General features: G+C 38.9%; 1 protein-coding gene across 1 annotated transcript in view; it reads right to left on the bottom strand.

Moving 5' to 3' along the window:
- The window catches only part of LOC132826462 (serine/threonine-protein kinase 32C), a 337,966-nt gene that overhangs the window by 100,030 nt on the left and 220,184 nt on the right, over nucleotides 1-17,752 (bottom strand). The gene's annotated exons all lie outside the window — the stretch shown is intronic.

Below are 17,752 nucleotides of genomic sequence, written 5' to 3'. Positions count from 1 at the left end.
ATTTATCCTACCAAAACACATTACCTCACATTTGTCTACACTGAAACTCATTGGCTAGATGTCTGCCCATTTGTCCAACTTGTCACGTCCCTGTGAAGTCACTCAACATCATCCTCACAATTCACTATTCTCCCTAGCTTAGCATCATCCACAAATTCAGAGATTTTGCCCTCAACACCTGTCTCCAAATCATTCATATGTATCAGAAAAAGCAAGGGTCCCAACAACGATCGCTGGGAACACTACCTTCTACTCATCTCCAATATAAGAAATGCTATCTATACCTACTCTTTGCTTGCTACTTTTTAACCAGTTTCTAATTCATGCTGCCAAGGACCCGTCAATTCAAAACATCTAATTTGCTAACCCATCTGCCAGGTGACATCATATCAATGCTTCTGAATGTCCAAATATACAACATCCACAGCGTTACTCTCATGCACTTGTTTGTGTCACCTCCTCAAAGAACTCAATTAAATTTATCAGACATGACCTGTCCTTAACAAAGTCTTGTTGACTGTCTAGTATTAATTTAATTTTCTCTAAGTATATATTTATTTTATCCCGTATTATGGCCTCCATTAGTTTTTCCACTGTTGATGTCAAGCTAACGGATCTGCAGCTTCCTGAGTTTCCTTGAATTAATAACACTCACTTTATTTAGTGTTTTCCATGTTTAATACCCATAGAAACTCATACTATCATTTTTATATTCCCAGTTTACTTTCTCTCATGTTCTTAATTTTGTTTCCAATTAAGTTGTGAGTCATTTACCATTATTCTTTATATTCTGTCCAATTATTTGACCTGCCACTAGACTTTGAGCAACCAAAAGCTTCTTTTGATGTTTGATATTTTATCTTCTTTAGTTATCCATTGATGGTGGGTCATTCCCTTAAAAATCTTTCTTTATAATGACAATATAGTTATACTGAGCATCCTAAACTATTTCCTTTAATGTCTGACACTAGTTCTCCATTGATCTACATTTTAGCCAAACATACCAGACAGCTTTGGATTCCTCAGCTTTCATACGCACATAGTTATCCTTAATAAAACTGCTCTTCCCCTTTTCATTCAATAATGTTATGGTCATTGCTACCTCGGGACATTTTTATTCTGAGGTCAGAAATTATCATGTCACATTATCAGATACCAAGTGTAGTACAGAACGGTCTCTGGTGGGTTCCAGAATGTGCTTCTGTAGGAAAGTATCTCAGAAGAATTCTTTGAGCTCATCATCTAGGTGACCATGACCAATTTAGTTTTCCAGTCTACAGATAGATTATTGATATTATTTTATCACAGGAAACCAGCATTTCTTACTGTTCCTCATTACCACCCAAACCAATTTCATCTGGTGAATCTAATGGTTTCTTTGACTCGGTGTAAGTTGCATCAAGCTTTTTGAATGGTTTTTCTATTGAAAGGCTGGCATGATGACATGCCGCATCTTACCAAACTCACCTGATCACTACTCTGTCTCCAATTGCCCATCGGAGCAACCAACAGATTGTACAGAACATAGAACCGTACAGCACAGGAACATGCTCTTCGGCCTACAATGTTGTGCCAACCATGATAGCAAATTAAACTAATCCCTTCTGCCTGCCCTTGATCCATATCCCTCCATTCCTTGCATCTTCATTTGCTTAAGAATAAGTCCCCATAAGTCTACTATCCCCAGCAGTGTGTTCTAAACTCGTACCACTTTTATGTAAAATAAATTGCCTGTCATATCTCCTTTGAATGTTCCCCCTCTCATGTTAAGTGCATGCCCTAATATTAGACATCTGGCAATACGATTCTGACTGTCAATCTTAACTATGCAGCTCGTAATTTTATAGACTTCTATCAAGTCTTCCCTCAGCTTCTGCCGTTCCAGAGAAAACAATTGAGTTTTCCTAGCTTCTCCTTATATCTCATACCCTGCAATCGAGGCAGCACCTTGGTAAACCTTTTCTGTACCCAGGTGATTTTCCCCTTCTGGACAATCGCAGGCAAGCAATCTGACAATTCCAAATGTAAACATTTATTTACAGCGACCAAAAGCACACATAAATAAGACCAACAGAGGTTGCAGTTTGCCCCACAATGCAAATCCAATGATGGCATCACGACCAATGGCAGTTTTACATTCCACTAGTGCTTGTTGCACTCAGCTTTCATTTACTGGAAGCAGCTGTCAATGAGGTCCTGTCTGGCTTCTAGAGCCTGCACAGCTTAGCTTCATCCTCTTCAATGTCCTCCTCCTCCTCAGAAAATTGCTTCCCTCTGCCCCATTCCTCAGTGCCCAGCATATTGCCACATGGCCTTCTCTAATTGAGCAGAGTGCAGCATGCTGGGATGCTGCTGCTCTCTCTGTCCATCATAAATTGCAGGTCTCCCCTTATCTGACCCAAGTAGTGGGACTGCATCACCGGAACACATCAAATAGTTAGTAAAGACGTAGAAAGCATCCCAAAGAAAACAATTGCTTTGCCAAAAATACTTCTATTAAGCAAGTACTAATCAGTTTACATTGTAAAATTCAGCAACAATTAATTTTGGATCCTTTTGATAAAATTAATAAAAAAATTGTAGCAGAAAAGAGCAAAACTTCTTTTTTAATAGATATTTTTATTGAAAATTTAACATGTTTTTACAAGTTTATAAATAAAAAAACAGTATAAACATTGATATACAATTAAATCTTAAATAAATAATAACCAAAATCCATCAAACAGAAAAAAGAGATACCGAGAGAAAAAAAATCAAAACTCAACTAACTTCTAATCTAACCTACAACTAACCAGGGTGTATGATTAAATCTCTTACATTATTCAAGAAAAGAAAAAAAAACGGATAACACAGAAATTGAGGAATAAGGTAGATGCTCAGAATGTGTTCACATCAGATCATAACAAAACCCGTATTCATATGGGATTCCTCTCCCAAGCGGCCCCGGACCAGCCAGGTTCGCCATCTCAAATAGATAAAAGCCGAAATATCTATATTTGTGTAATTCAAGAAGGGCTGCCATATTTTATGGAATAACTCGGTTTTTTGTTGCACCATATTTATAAGGAAGTCAAGGGGAATATATTCCATGATTACTCTGTGCCAATTCGAGAGTCCAGGAGGGCCCTCAGCCACCCAGTTTACCAAAATATTTTTCCTTGTACATAAAGACAGAATGGAAAATAATCTCTTCCTGTGCACATCCAGGCAGGGTAAGTTCAAAAAGCCCAAAAGGAGAAATACTGGATCCACTCTAATTTCTGTTCTCAAGATTTCTGTCAGAGCATTTGCTACTTTAGTCCAATATCTACGGATCCATAAGCAGTGTATAAGTGTGCCCAACTCTATTTTACATTTGGGACACATTGGAGATGCTCCTGCCTTAAATTTTGCCAATCGGTCTGGTGCTATATGGGCCCTAAAGAAGTATCTTCAACTGAATGGCCTGAGTTCTGTTGCAGATGGAGATTTTTCTGGCATTTTCCCAAATGTTGTGGTTCTGTTCGCCGAGCTGGGAGTTTTTGTTGCAAACATTTCGTCCCCTTTCTAGGTGACATCTTCAGTGCTTGGGAGCCTCCTGTGAAGCGCTTCTGTGCTGATTCCTCCGGCATTTATACTGGTTTGAATCTGCTGCTTCCGGTCGTCAGTTGCTGTCCGCTGCAGTGGCCGGTATATAGGGTCTAGGTCGATGTGTCTGTTGATAGAATTTGTGGATGAGTGCCATGCCTCTAGGAATTCCCTGGCTGTTCTCTGTATGGCTTGCCCTATAATAGTGGTGTTGTCCCAATCGAATTCGTGTTGTTTGACATCTGAGTGTATGGCTACTAGGGATAGTTGGTTGTGTCGTTTCATGGCTAGTTGGTGTTCATGGATGCGGGTTGTTAGCTGTCTTCCTGTTTGTCTTATGTAGTGTTTTGTGCAGTCCTTGCATGGGATTTTGTACACTACGTTGGTTTTGCTCATGCTGGGTATCGGGTCCTTTGTCCTGGTGAGTAGTTGTCTGAGAGTGGCTGTTGGTTTGTGTGCTGTAATGAGTCCAAGTGGTCGCAGCAGTCTGGCTGTCAGTTCAGAAATGCTCCTGATGTATGGGAGTGTGGCCAGTCCTTTGGGTTGTGGCATGTCCTCATTTCGTTGTCTTTCCCTAAGGCATCTGGTGATGAAATTGCACGGGTATCTGTTTTTGGTGAATACCTTGTATAGGTGTTCTTCTTCCTCTTTTTGTAGTTCAGGTGTGCTGCAGTGTGTTGTGGCCCTTTTGAATAATGTCCTGATGCAACTTCGTTTGTGTGTGTTGGGGTGTTTGCTTTCATAGTTCAGGACTTGGTTTGTGTGTGTGGCTTTTCTGTATACCTTCGTGGTGAATTCTCCATTCGGTGTTCTTTGTACCATCATGTCTAAGAATGGGAGCTGGTTGTCCTTTTCTTCCTCTCTCGTGAATCGGATTCCTGTGAGTGTGGCATTGATGATCCGGTGTGTGTTCTCTATTTCTGTGTTTTTAATGATTACAAAGGTGTCGTCGACGTATCTGACCCAGCGTTTGGGTTGTAATTGCTTTAAAACTGTTTTTTCTAACCTTTGCATTACTGCTTCTGCTATGAGTCCGGAGATCGGTGAGCCCATGGGTGTTCCGTTGATTTGTTCATATATCTGGTTGTTGAATGTGAAGTGTGTTGTGAGGCACAGGTCCAGTAGTTTAAGTATGCCGTCTTTGTTAATAGGTTCAGCATCCTGTTGTCTGTTGTGTATGTCCAGCAGGGTGGATATTGTTTCTCTGGCTAGGGTTTCGTCAATAGACATGAACAGTGCCGTTACATTGAACAGAGAACAGCTAGGGAATTCCTAGAGGCATGGCACTCATCCACAAATTCTATCAACAGACACATCGACCTAGACCCTATATACCGGCCACTGCAGCGGACAGCAACTGACAACCGGAAGCGGCAGATTCAAACCAGTCTAAATGCCGGACGAATCAGCACAGAAGCGCTTCACAGGAGGCTCCCAAGCACTGAAGATGTCACCTAGAAAGGGGACGAAATGTTTGCAACAAAAACTCCCAGCTCGGCGAACAGAACTACAACAATGAGCACCCGAGTTACAAATCTTCTCACAAACTTTGAATTTTCCCAAATGTCATTCCACATTTCTATAGAGACTTCCAGCCCCAAATCTTGATCCCAACTTTTAAGCAGATTGTCCACATCTTCCGATACTTCATCATGTAATAAATGATAAAGAGTGCTGACTGAAGGTACCCCCATTGGCCATTACACTCTACGTTCTCTGTCTGATTTATAAAGACTATCTAATAGCGTAGTCTCCTTCTGTATGTAATCTCGAATTTGGAAGTATCGAAAGAGATCACCATTAGGTAATCCAAATTTTTTATGCAGCTGTTCAAAAGACATCAGGACCCGTTCCTTAAACAGATCCCTTAAACAGGAGATACTCCTGGATCTCCAGAGTTTAAAAGTGGCATTGGTAAACCCCGGTTGAAATCCCCATGCCCCCACTATCAGAGCATAGGGGGATGTTTTATATGAATTGCCCTCATTTTGCCGCATTATATTCCAAGCTTTAATTGTATTTAGTATTATAGGGTTTTTACAGCGATCCGTGATGATTTTCCTCTTGTCTGAAAATAAGAGGTTAATAAGTGGGCATTTTACTTGAGAAGCCTCGATGTCAACCAGATTGATTGCGGGTCAGACAAGACCCAATCGGCTATGTAGCTTAATAGGCAACTTAACTGATATTTCCTAAAATCTGGGAAATCCAGTCTTCCCCTTGCCTATGGAAGCTGTAGCTTCTTCAGCTTAATAAGGGGCCGTCTATGATTCCAGATGAAGGAACCCAGCCAGCCATATAATTTGCATAGTGCCAACCTCGGCAGCATCACCGGAAGCATTTTCATAGGGTATAGGAGAGGGGGCAGGACATTCATTTTAATTAGTGCAATTCTGCCTAACCAGGAAATTGAAAGGTCTCCCCATTGCTGGAGGTCTTGCCTTATCCTCTCCAGTAAATGCACAAAGTTAGCCTTGTATAGCTGGCCAAATACTGGGGTGATAGAAATCCCTAAATATAAGAAACCCTCCAGGGACCACCGAAAGGGAAAGTGGGATCTGTCCACTAAGTTGGATATACTAGCGAGGCCGCCCATTGGCATAGCCTCCGATTTTGAAAAATTAATTTTATAGCCTGAAAATGCACTAAATATATTAATAACTTGGATTAAGTGAGGCACGGACATCAGGGGATTACTGAGAACTAGGAGAACATCATCTGCATAAAGGGTAATTTTATGTTTACCTGTACCAATCCTCGGGGCCGTTATATTAGGGTCAGCCCGTATAGCTTCTGCTGGTGCTTGATTATTAGCGTAAATAGCAATGGTGAGAGAGGACATCCCTGACGGCAGCCCCTACCCACACTGAAGCTATCTGAGCCTAATCCATTGGTAATCACAATTGCTTTGGGATCATTATACAATGTTGAGACCCATTTGGCAAACACCTTTCCAACACCAAACCTTTCCAATGTGTAAAACAGATATGACCACTCAACCTTGTCAAATGCCTTTTCCGTGTCTAATGAGACTATTACTCCCAGTATCTTTCCCTGATGGCAGGCTTGAATCACATTCAAAACCCTTCTAACGTTATTGGATGATCCACGGCCCTTAATAAACCCCGTCTGATTCTCCTTTATGATATATGGCAATACCCTTTCTAGCCTCAATGCTAATATTTTAGAAAGAATTTTAAAATCTACATTTAGCAAGGATATTGGTCTGTATGACGCGCAATCTTCTGGGTCCTTTCCTTTTTTGAGAATAAGAGAGATATTCGCCTCTTTCAGTGAAGGCGGGAGACAGCCCTGACTGTATGAGTAGTTATACTTGTCCATAAGTGGACCAGCCAATATTCCTGTAAATTATTTATAGAATTCAGTTTGAAAGCCATCTAGGCCCGGTGCCTTACCGCTCTGAAGTTGCCTAATTGATTCAAGTATTTCTTGGATTGTTAGGAGAACATTCAGGACCGATACCTGTGCTGGAGTTAGGTCCAGAAAGGTCAAGTTTTTTAAAAATGACTGCATCCTCCTAGCTCTATCTTCGAAATCCTGTGATTTATATAAATCAGAATAAAATTTTCTAAAGATTGCTTTAATCCTTTTATGATCATGAGTCAGAGTACCGCACTTTCCTTGATAGACGTGATAGTTTGAGGGGCCTTTTTTTTCTTTGCGAGAAATACTAAGTATCTAAATGCCTGGATTAAATAAACAGGAAAATCAGAAATGTTATATTGTATCACACTGGTCACTTGGCATCACTGTTGGTGTGTTGACATATCTAGGTGCTGCAGTTGGAACTGCTCCATTAGCAAGTATCGTTTGCAGTTAGAGTTCTCAGGTCAGCAGTGAGGAAGCTAACCAAATTAACAGGTTTTTACTAAATCTGCCTTCAAAACCAGAACTTAAAAATTGGTTCCAATTTAATTGGTGTCCTATTTATTAGTGTCTGAAATGACAGCAGAAAAATTTAACATCACAATGTGAAACACTTCTGCAGCATAAAGAATGATGACAGCTATAAGCATGAACTTGTATTAAACAAAGCAATTATGAAAGCAAAATTTGAAGAATTTATTTGAGACTAATTTCTGTTTTACAGTTTGTGCATGATTGTTTACAAAATACCTGAATACATGGCCTCATTTCCTTCATTTGAAAGGAGAGTATGCAAGTGGATATCCGAGATGCCATTATTTTAATTACCTTCAAGAAACAATGTAAGACTGATTGAAAATGATTACAGAGGGGATTCCCTGCTGTGTGCCACATGGAAGATCATCAAAGATTCTCCTCAATCACCTTCTCTGAATGCTGAAGAGCACCTAACAGAGTCACAATGTGGATTCTGTCCATCAAGAGGTATAATGGAGCTGAACCTCATGCTAAGTCCAATTCCAAGAAAAATGTCAAATTAAACTTTTATTTATGACCTCACAAAGACCCTCAATTGTCAAAATAGGAAGAGTCATGCAATATAATTTTCAAATTTGACTATCTGAAGAAATTCATCTCTGTTCTTCACCTGCATGATAACATACAAGTTATGAGTCTCACCAAATGATCCACAATGGAACTGAGACATGTACAAAGTGCAGTAAAGCAAGGTAATAGTTCATCTTCCGAGGAGCAATAACCTGCTTGTCATTGGAGTGGTGGTTCTCTACAGGCCAAATGGGTAACTGTTCAAACCATATCACCTCCAGACCATAACTAAGACCACCCCAACCTCTGTCATTGAACTACAATATGCAGATGATGCTTGTGTGTGCACATACTTAGAGGCCGAGCTTAAAACCATCATCAGTGCTTTCACAGGGGTTTAAAAGAATCAGCTTTAGGCTAAACATCTGGAAGATGAATGTTCTCTATCAGCCTGTTCTTGCAGTACATCACTATCTCCTGACTATCAAGATCCACGGTGAGCCACTGGAAATGTGGATCAAACTCATACTTTGGAGTCTCCTTTCAGCAAGTATAGGCACCAACAAAGAAATTCAAAATTACCTGGCTTGCCAGTGCAACTTTTGGCCATCAGAGGATCAGAGAGTTTGATGGTAAGGACTGAGCCCCTCAAAACATTTCAAGAAGGTAGACCAGACTCTAACTTTTCTAATTGTTTCAAGTGGGTGTAATGTGGGTAATCCAGGACTGATGCAGTTGGTCACACAACTCAATTTTAAACAAAACAGAATGTATTTACAGACTACCGAATGAAACATGAACAATAGAGAACAAAATATAGATTAACTTATCTATCTTAAAACCGAACTGACTCTATCGCAACTTAATGATGCTGTTCCAATTTCCTGCAGCATCCCATAAACACACCTCTTGGAAAAAAGGTAAAATCAAACACAGGCTCTAACAAGAGAGGTGTCAGAGAGAGAGAAAATCAGCATGGAACCACTTTTCACTGTAGTTGTTCCTTTGTCCCCATCGGGTTTTCTCAGTCCAAGGCTAAAAGTACACCAAACTAAAAAATTCCTTTATCTGAGAGAACTAGCTACTCCCCTTTCATTGTACAACTGTTTTAATAAAAAATAAAAGGCTTTACCCTGATTGTTGCCTTAGGCAGTATCTGTTAGCCATAATCAGTGACCTAATCCCAGACAAATCAGAACCTCTACCTTTTACAACCCCTTTTGGAAAAAAAACAAGGACAACATAATCTTGTTAAAGGAGCAGCATCATACATACCTCAAACAGCACCAAGTTCATGGTTTAGCAACAGCGCTAAATGACAGTTCTGTATGCATCAGAAATACGGGACACTGCACAACAGACATCTCAATTCTCTTGGTATGTATCACTCTGATGCCTCTGCAAAATTGAATGGCAGGAGAAGAGTCTGCTTTCAGGCCAATTTCCCTAGCATTCAGGTACTGGCATTTATCAACCATTTTCACTGAGCAGACTACATCATCCACACGTTTGACACAAGACTTCTGAAACAAGCTCTCCACCCTGAGCTTTGTTGCCAAGAGGAATTAATAGGAATGTAGTTAAAACACTTCAGGAATATCTTCAAAACCTCACTGATAAAATATGTCCAACAACTTGTTGGATTTCCACACTAAGACTGGCCAAATCAGAGAAGAAGCATTTGCAAAGGTGTCAACCATCTCAAGGACTTCCAACAGGCCTTCCTGAAGGCCAAGAACACACAGATGAAGGAGCATGTAAAATCTAGCATCTCATCTACCTACATTTTTAAACACAACCTGTGCAATCTATGTAAAGTTATCCAGAACCAGCTATTGGACTATTATTTCATCTCAGCCTCCACAATGTTGGAGTGGAAGAAAGACATCTTTGGGCTTGAGGAACTTCCCAAGAAGGAAAAGGCAGTGTTCTGAATCTTTTCCAATGCACTCACTACTTCCCGTCGGCTCGGATTTGAAAATAAATCATGAACAGTAGAACCTTATTGTTGCAGCTATTTTACTGAGAAAAACCCATAATGTGAGAACATGAGCTCAACTTTTTTTTTGGCCAGATTAAAATAAAATGTCAATACTAAAAGTCTAGAAAGCTCCATAATCCTCTAATATTCTTCATTTTACATAAGAACAATAACATACTTAAAATGAACATTTAATATATGAAGTAGCCTATCTATCTCTTAAAAAAGAGAGGCAAGGTCATGAACAAGGTTGGTTCAGTGAATTAATTCCCAATTAAAACAGTCTTACTTCTGTATTCATTAAATAAAAGACCAATGACCCAGGCTAATATTTGGAGAATGCATCAGATATTTAAAAAAAATTAAGCCTTGTGAGCCTGGAAAACCTTTAGCCTCAGGAAAATAATAAAAGCAACAAACTATTCCTAACCCATTACCTTGCACTGACAAAGGCTTAAGAGATATTAAAAAATCTAATAATAAAAATAACTGGCCTTCAACCATTATATTTTTAATATGACGTAAACTTTTCACTTCCTACCTCTCATATGCACTTGTGTACAATAGAACATGCATCAATATGTATGCTGTCGTCAGCAATGTCTAACTGAATAGAAGTACAGCTATGCATTATGCAAAGGAAATTTTACTAGGTATGGGAACACTGAATATGTTTGCGCTCTTAGCTATGGTGTAATTTCTATAGATGAGTAGGCACAATACAGTAGATGTAACTGCTTACTTAGGAACAATACTACAAATTTTCTTGGAATATTCTTAAACTATATTTGGAGTCGATTTATTTGCAGTGGAGTATTTGCAGCACATTGAACATGATATGACTTGAAAAGTAAGCTTCCTTTAAGAATCTATTCTTGCAAAATTGCCTGCAAGCTTGTCTATAAAAGTTAATATTTCCAACAAGGAAACAGTGCAACAAATAAAATGGTACAGATAAATCAAACTGTCTTACAAACCATCCATTTAAAAAGAAAGTAACATTACAAGTGTCAGCCATGTGCAACCGCTATAATCAGTCATTAAATCTGTACAGTGCCAACTTTACCTGTTAATATTTACCAATAATAATAATGCTATGAGGTGTGAGAATTGGATTTTCTTTATCATTTGATGGGATCTGTGTGTCTCTGGCAAGGGCAGCATTTGTTGCTAACCTTTTGGTGCAGTGGTAAATAATTCTACTGCTCCAACAAAGCTGCAGTTTTTCATCTTGCTCACAGTTAGAAACAACTTTTTCTACCAACCTAACAAATCTCAATGGATTCTGCCTACTGTCTGGGTTCTGCTCAAAGTCTACAGAGCCCCAACAAATTCTCTACTGGTTCTCCCTTGACAAGTTGTTTCATGATTGACTTTCCTTAGCCCACAGTTCCATGGATAACTGCCTCTAATCCAGTTGTGTCTTGTCTTTAATTAGTTTTAATCCAAGAAGGTTGAGGGCAAAATGAGCATTCATACTCAAGCAAGAGAATTTGTGATGACAAAGTTCATAAAGATATTCTAACATTTGGTGTCCCCTTTTATTGGAAAGTTATTTACAGTATTGCTAAATATTTAACTCTTTCTGTCCTGACCATGTGATTGTACTGTTGTCAGCTTAAATACTGTTTTATTAACCATGACACACTAACTGGTAATACAGTGACACTCACCTAGTGTTCAACTTGAAATTCATGAGATGACCATTGATATAAGAGTTGTCTTGCCAAAAGGCTAGGCCTGGATCACCAATATCACCTAGGAGCAATTTAAGGTTCTGTTGTAAGCTGCTCTACCTCATTAAACTCTTTGCTTAGGCAATTATTTAACTTCTGGCTTTTCCGGGACCATATATTCTATTCTAGCACATTGTTTGAAACTGATGTGTTACAGATAAAGCATTCCAAAGTACTGACAAAGACTTTAAGCATTTGGTGTCTGTCCTACTTAGTGTACAGGTTTCTCATGTGTTACTTTGTTTAGCTTAAAAATTGAATGAACTCTGTTGATCTGCTATTCCAAGTTTGATCTTCTCTTTGGATTGGTCTGTATTTCCTGGCTTCTGTTTTACTCAACCTCTGAAATACTTTCTCTAAAATCAAATACTCTTTGGAAAGTAATATAGTAAAGACTCAACAGCAATTCTCACAACAACTCTATCACATAGGAATTCTGATACTGAATCACTGTAGTCATTTTGTAAGGATCTACAGGGATCATTAATTAAATCATCTATGGGATTTCTTGGATACCAAATTCATTAATTAAATCTTGTTTTTCCAAGAATTATATTTGTTCTGAGATTAAATAAAATGTCAAAGACTTTCAGTCCCATGTCCAACTGTATCTGTTGCTTCTTTTAAACTTTACTGAGCTGCAATATCATTGGCTATACTCCCTATTATTTAGAATAATATATTTACTTGCTCAGCTTCTGATTTAGTACCTAATTGAGAAGTAATTTTGTATTGAAGAATCGTTCCCTCCAAGATGTTCAATTCTATTCACTTTGGTTTATCTTTGAAATTTTATATTTCTGGCAATTTTATTCCTGATGCCATGTCTATATTGCCTTCTCCAGAATTCTTCCCAATGCTTCAGCTGATGGCCATCCCTTACTAGGTCTGAAATGCTTTTAACATTGACAGTATATTCTTCTTTGTCAAATGCTGCCATAAGGGTTTCTTCTGTTAATATTTAGCTCTTCCCTACTGTTGACTGCCTGCAAAGAGCAGGCAACGTAAGCTGAATCTGAAGACACTGAAAACCTCTCTAGCCTACACTACTTCCAGCACATTGTCTGAGCAGTTAAATCAAACTTGCAACATTGTTGACAATGCTATATGAGCACTCAAACTGAGACAGCACATCACCATTGTGTAAGTTTGCTGCTACAATCCTCTTTAAATGTAGTAAGCAACAGCATCTTCTTCCTAGTGAGGAAGAAGAAAACCACTTATTGGTCCAAGAGGAAGAAACTTTTGAATTGAACAAGAGATTTATTGCATGTTGGCAAATAACTACAAGTTATATCAATATTATATTGTAATAGAAGCTGTGAAGAGGATCTGGTGTTTGGTCTTACTCCTTTGAGATCCTCAGTTGTTCTCTCACCAATCCATATGGCATCATAACAGGGGGTGGTGCTTAAGGCACCTCTCTATAATAATACTTTCAGATTCTTATACAATAACACTATCTCTCTGTGAACTAACATTAGATGGACTGCAGGTGCAAAAAGCCTGCAAAAGAAAACAGTTGAAACTCTGTTGATTGCTTAATGGGGCTATACCACATAAATATCCTGCTTAAATGTTTTTATAGTGACACAAAATCGGCTGCTTGAGCTTTCAGCGTATTCTTCAAAATGGACCGAAGAGAGTAAAAGGGGAATCTGCAAAGAGCCAAATAGTGAATAGTTGACACGAATGATATATATCCAATTCAAATGAAATGTGACTAATATTCAGTGAAAGTGCTTTGTTGTCAGGTCAGTTTTTTGTACTGGGCTTTGCTGAGATGAACAATCTCCTTTCAGCCAAGCCTGCAAATCAAGACAGATGGTTCTTTCTTGGAAACAGGCATAGTTTAGCTCATCCAAGTGTTAAATACGTGCATGTTATCGTGGTTTCTGCAGCTAACCGAACAATACTATGTGTGAAGAACTAAGCTCTTCTTCAAAGTGATTCAATCCTATAATCGAACATTAAGTGCTTTAGTGGAGAATATGTTGCAACTTTATGCTTGGCATTAAACAGAGGACAACTATCTGTAATGCAGTGTCAATATTATTCAGTAACAAATTTTCAAAAGGTTCAGGTGCATCGATAGAACAAACTGGTGTAAAAAGAGGCAGATATAATACAAGAGACTACAGAAACTGAAACTCTGATATAGAAATAGAAAATATCAGCATGTGCAAAGAGAGAAAATGAATTAACAATGTAATTCAATGACCTTTCCATAGAACCTTTGTAGGCATGAGTCAGCTGTCATCTCGAAAAAAAAACACATTAATAAGTCTGTTTTTGACTGCTTGCGTGGTTTTCATTAGTCAGGTTAAGGGGTGCGTCTGTTGGTGACTTTATTTGGTGAATTGAGGTGAGCATACTGTGCGGAGGACTGGGCTGCATGATGCATAGCCAACAGTTGGTGGCAGCAGCAGGTGGGGTTTGGGGGGGGGGGGGCGCGGGGTGGTGGTTTGGTGGAAACAAAATCAAGGAAAGGTAAGAGAAGCTCAGCAACAACATGAAACTAGCTTGACCCAGCTTCTGGGAGGAATGGGGATGGCATGGGAAGGATGAAAGTTATGGATTGGCAAGAGGAGGGCATGACTTGACAGTTGTGATATAGGAGGGGTAGAAGAGATGATCAAATTGCTTGATTGTGGCAAAATAGCAGGAACGAGTATTTGACACAACCTATTATTTTAAAATTATTATTTGTGCAAAAATCAACATTCATTGGATTTCAATGAAAATAATTTTGCAAAATGGGAAGGTGAATGCCTTTTGTTTTTATTCAGGGAATGTTGGCATTACTGGGTTAGGTTTGCCCAGATGGCATTAGGTGCAAACCACTTTGTTGTATGTCTGGAGTCACACACATACCAGACCAGGCAAGGATGGCAAAATTCCTCCCCTCAAGAACATTAATAAATCAGGTGTGTTTTTACGATAATTGACAGTGCTTTATTATTTTAGATTTTTAAAAACTGATTTGAAATTTCACCATCTGCTACAGGGCTCCAAAATCCAAAATCATTACCACTGTGCCACCATCCTCCCATAGTTAAAGAAGGCAACAGTGACGATTCTAAAGACAAAGAAAACAATATGTTTTTATTCATTCATAGGATGAGGGCATCTCTGGCTAGGCCAACTTTTATTGCCCATCCCTAATTACCCAGAGGGCAGTAAAGAGTGAACCACATTGTTGTGGGTCTGGAGTCACATATTGACAGAATGGGTAAGGATGACAATTTTGTTCCCTAAAAGATATAAGTGAACCAGATGAATTTTCCCTGACATGTGACAATGGATTCACAGCCATCATTAGACTCTTAATTTCAGATTTTTTAAAACTGGAAAATAATTCAAATACCACCATCTGTCATAGCAGGATTTGAACTCAAGTCCCTAGGATTAATAGTCAACTGATAATGCCACTAAGCCATCATCTCTCCTCTTATACGCCATATCCACGGAGTTTCTACACAATCCTACTCCAATGGGCATGCCATCATGCAAATGTGGCTCCAGGCAAACACAGTTATAATGTTGCTAAAAACTTGAATCTGAAAGAAGGATTTTATCAGTCAAGATGATTGATAGGAAGTTGTGAAATCTTGGATGCTGAAATTAGAGCATGCAGGTTTCAACAAAATATTATACTTATTTCTCGAATGATTTGGAACCCATCAAATTTTAACTCAGGAGAAAGCGGTTTCAAATTAGATCTTCATTTGCATAAATAAGTTACAAGGCAACATTCTTGACAAAAAGTGATATTTATATTTATAGGCCTGATTTTACAAGAGATTAGCTTTACGTAGTCCTTTTCAGAGTGAGAGGTTTTGATTCTGCTAAAGATTTTGATGAAAAAATGAATACAATCTCACGTTTTTAAAGAATTCTTTTTACAAGTTTTTACTAGTTCTTAATAAAAAATAATCCATAAAATGTTTTAGGCTAGCGACAATCGAAAACATAGCATAAAATACAGTTTCTAAATTTAAAATCGTATTTATTATGTACGGCCTATTTAAGGTAAAAAGGAGTAGCAAAATGGATCATGTGACATGCTTTGAATTGACAGTCTTGAGGACATGTCTACTATGGGGATAAGAGACGGTCAGCCAAACGGCTTGTTGGGAGATACAAGGTATTCACTGATGTGGACAAAGGCAAGAATATTTCCATTGATTGTGGGCAGACTATTAGGTCCTGATTTCCATCCACAGTTCAGTTGCACCAAGGGGAGTGGGCTGGATTGCGAATTATGCTTGGCAGCCAGTAAGAGTCTAAAAGGCTTTCCGTTTACTAAGGAGGCAGGCTGCATGGTAAGGCTGCACTGGGTCCCAATAATGTCCCAAAATTTAAAAATTAAGATTAGAAAATAAAACATCCCTCTTGGACACCCCCCCCCCCTCAGCCAGACATATGTATCCTGTGTTTTTCCTCCACCCCATGGCTTCTCTACCTGTCTCAAGACTTTTTCCATCCCCTCTACTACCCATGCCAATTTGTTCTTCATAGCCCCTGCCCCACCTACCCTGTTATTCATCCTCCATTCCTCTTACGGCACTTATGCCATGTCTTTGCCTATTTACCCATCTCCTATAGCCTTCTTATATCAATTGAGCCACTCTAAACCCATTTATCAATGGCATTATTGCTTGTTATAGCCGTTTTACCATTCTATTGCATTTACCAATGGTCCTAGGCCTTTTCGCCTCTGTGTCACCTCATTCCCCCAACATTCCAATGCTCTTTATAATCCTAATGCCAACTGATACTTTACCCTGGAGGAATTTCAATCTATTGACATTCCTCCAACTCATCCAACATGGAAACAAACATTTCCATTCAATAAGCAGTTGGAACTGTCTATCAAAGTGCTCACTTGATAAGCACCCAGTGAAAATGATTCTTTGGGATATCTGTTATGTGGCACAAATTATTTTGTGGTTTTATGTGGACAGATGCTGTGAAATAGCTTTTTATTAACTCCATGCATTATTGTTGCTCCCAAAGCAAAAATGGCTACCGTGATCCATTTGCACATACGTAGTCACATTTATAATGTCACACAACCACAATATTAAATTTTAAACTGGTTCAAGATTTAGGAATACACAGCAAAGTTTATCACCAGCCTGTAAATTTCTTTGGGAGGAAAATATCTAGTTTCAATTAAAAGAAGGCTGATAGTTATATCTGTAGGCACTAGACAATTGAACAGTCATTGGAAGCATCGATTTGAAAAGAAAACGTACAGACTTATGTTCACTGTTGCTGTGTTTTCCTGGTTCTTACATTTAACTTCAGAAATTGTTGCAGTCTGGTGACTTGCTTCCTGCTTGGAATGAATTTTTGTGCAACAGACAGAGTTGTTTTTGGCATGATCAGTCTAGTGCAACTCTCACCTTTACGTTTGTGGGTGGCAACATTCTATCTAGTGACAGCTAAATACAACATTTTGTTTTGGATACATTCTTGATGACTTTGTCAGTCCCTGTGGCTTTATGCACTTTTTAACACACAAACATACCTTTTTCACAATCCGAAAGGATACCTCTTCTGCAACAAAAGTGTCCTAGAGCAGGTCCAAAATGATACCTTAACCCTCAAAAGGGGAGAAATAAAAAGTATGTCATCTAACCATCCCCAGTGGCCACTCTTATTCCTGTGCCTACTTCTACTGACCAACTTTCCCCGCTTTTTCCTATATCACCAACAGATTGAGTATTCACAAGTACCCATGCACATAGGAGGAAAAGTATTGTCTTATTCCTGAAAGTTCTACATAACGCTCATGATTTGGGGATGCCGGTGTTGGACTGGGGTGTACAAAGTTAAAAATCACACAACACCAGGTTATCGTCCAACAGGTTTAATTGGAAGCTTTCGGAGCGTTGCTCCTTCATCAGGTGATTGTGGAGGGCTCGATCGTAACACAGAATTTATAGCAAAAATTTGCAGTGTGATGTAACTGAAATTATACATTGAAAAATTGATTGTCTGTTAAGCCTTTCATCTGTTAGAATAC

Source organism: Hemiscyllium ocellatum, chromosome 22, assembly GCF_020745735.1.
Source record: "Hemiscyllium ocellatum isolate sHemOce1 chromosome 22, sHemOce1.pat.X.cur, whole genome shotgun sequence".
NCBI lineage: Eukaryota > Metazoa > Chordata > Chondrichthyes > Orectolobiformes > Hemiscylliidae > Hemiscyllium > Hemiscyllium ocellatum.
The sequence above is the reverse complement of the archived record's forward strand: the minus strand, read 5'-3'. Positions and strand labels throughout refer to the sequence as shown.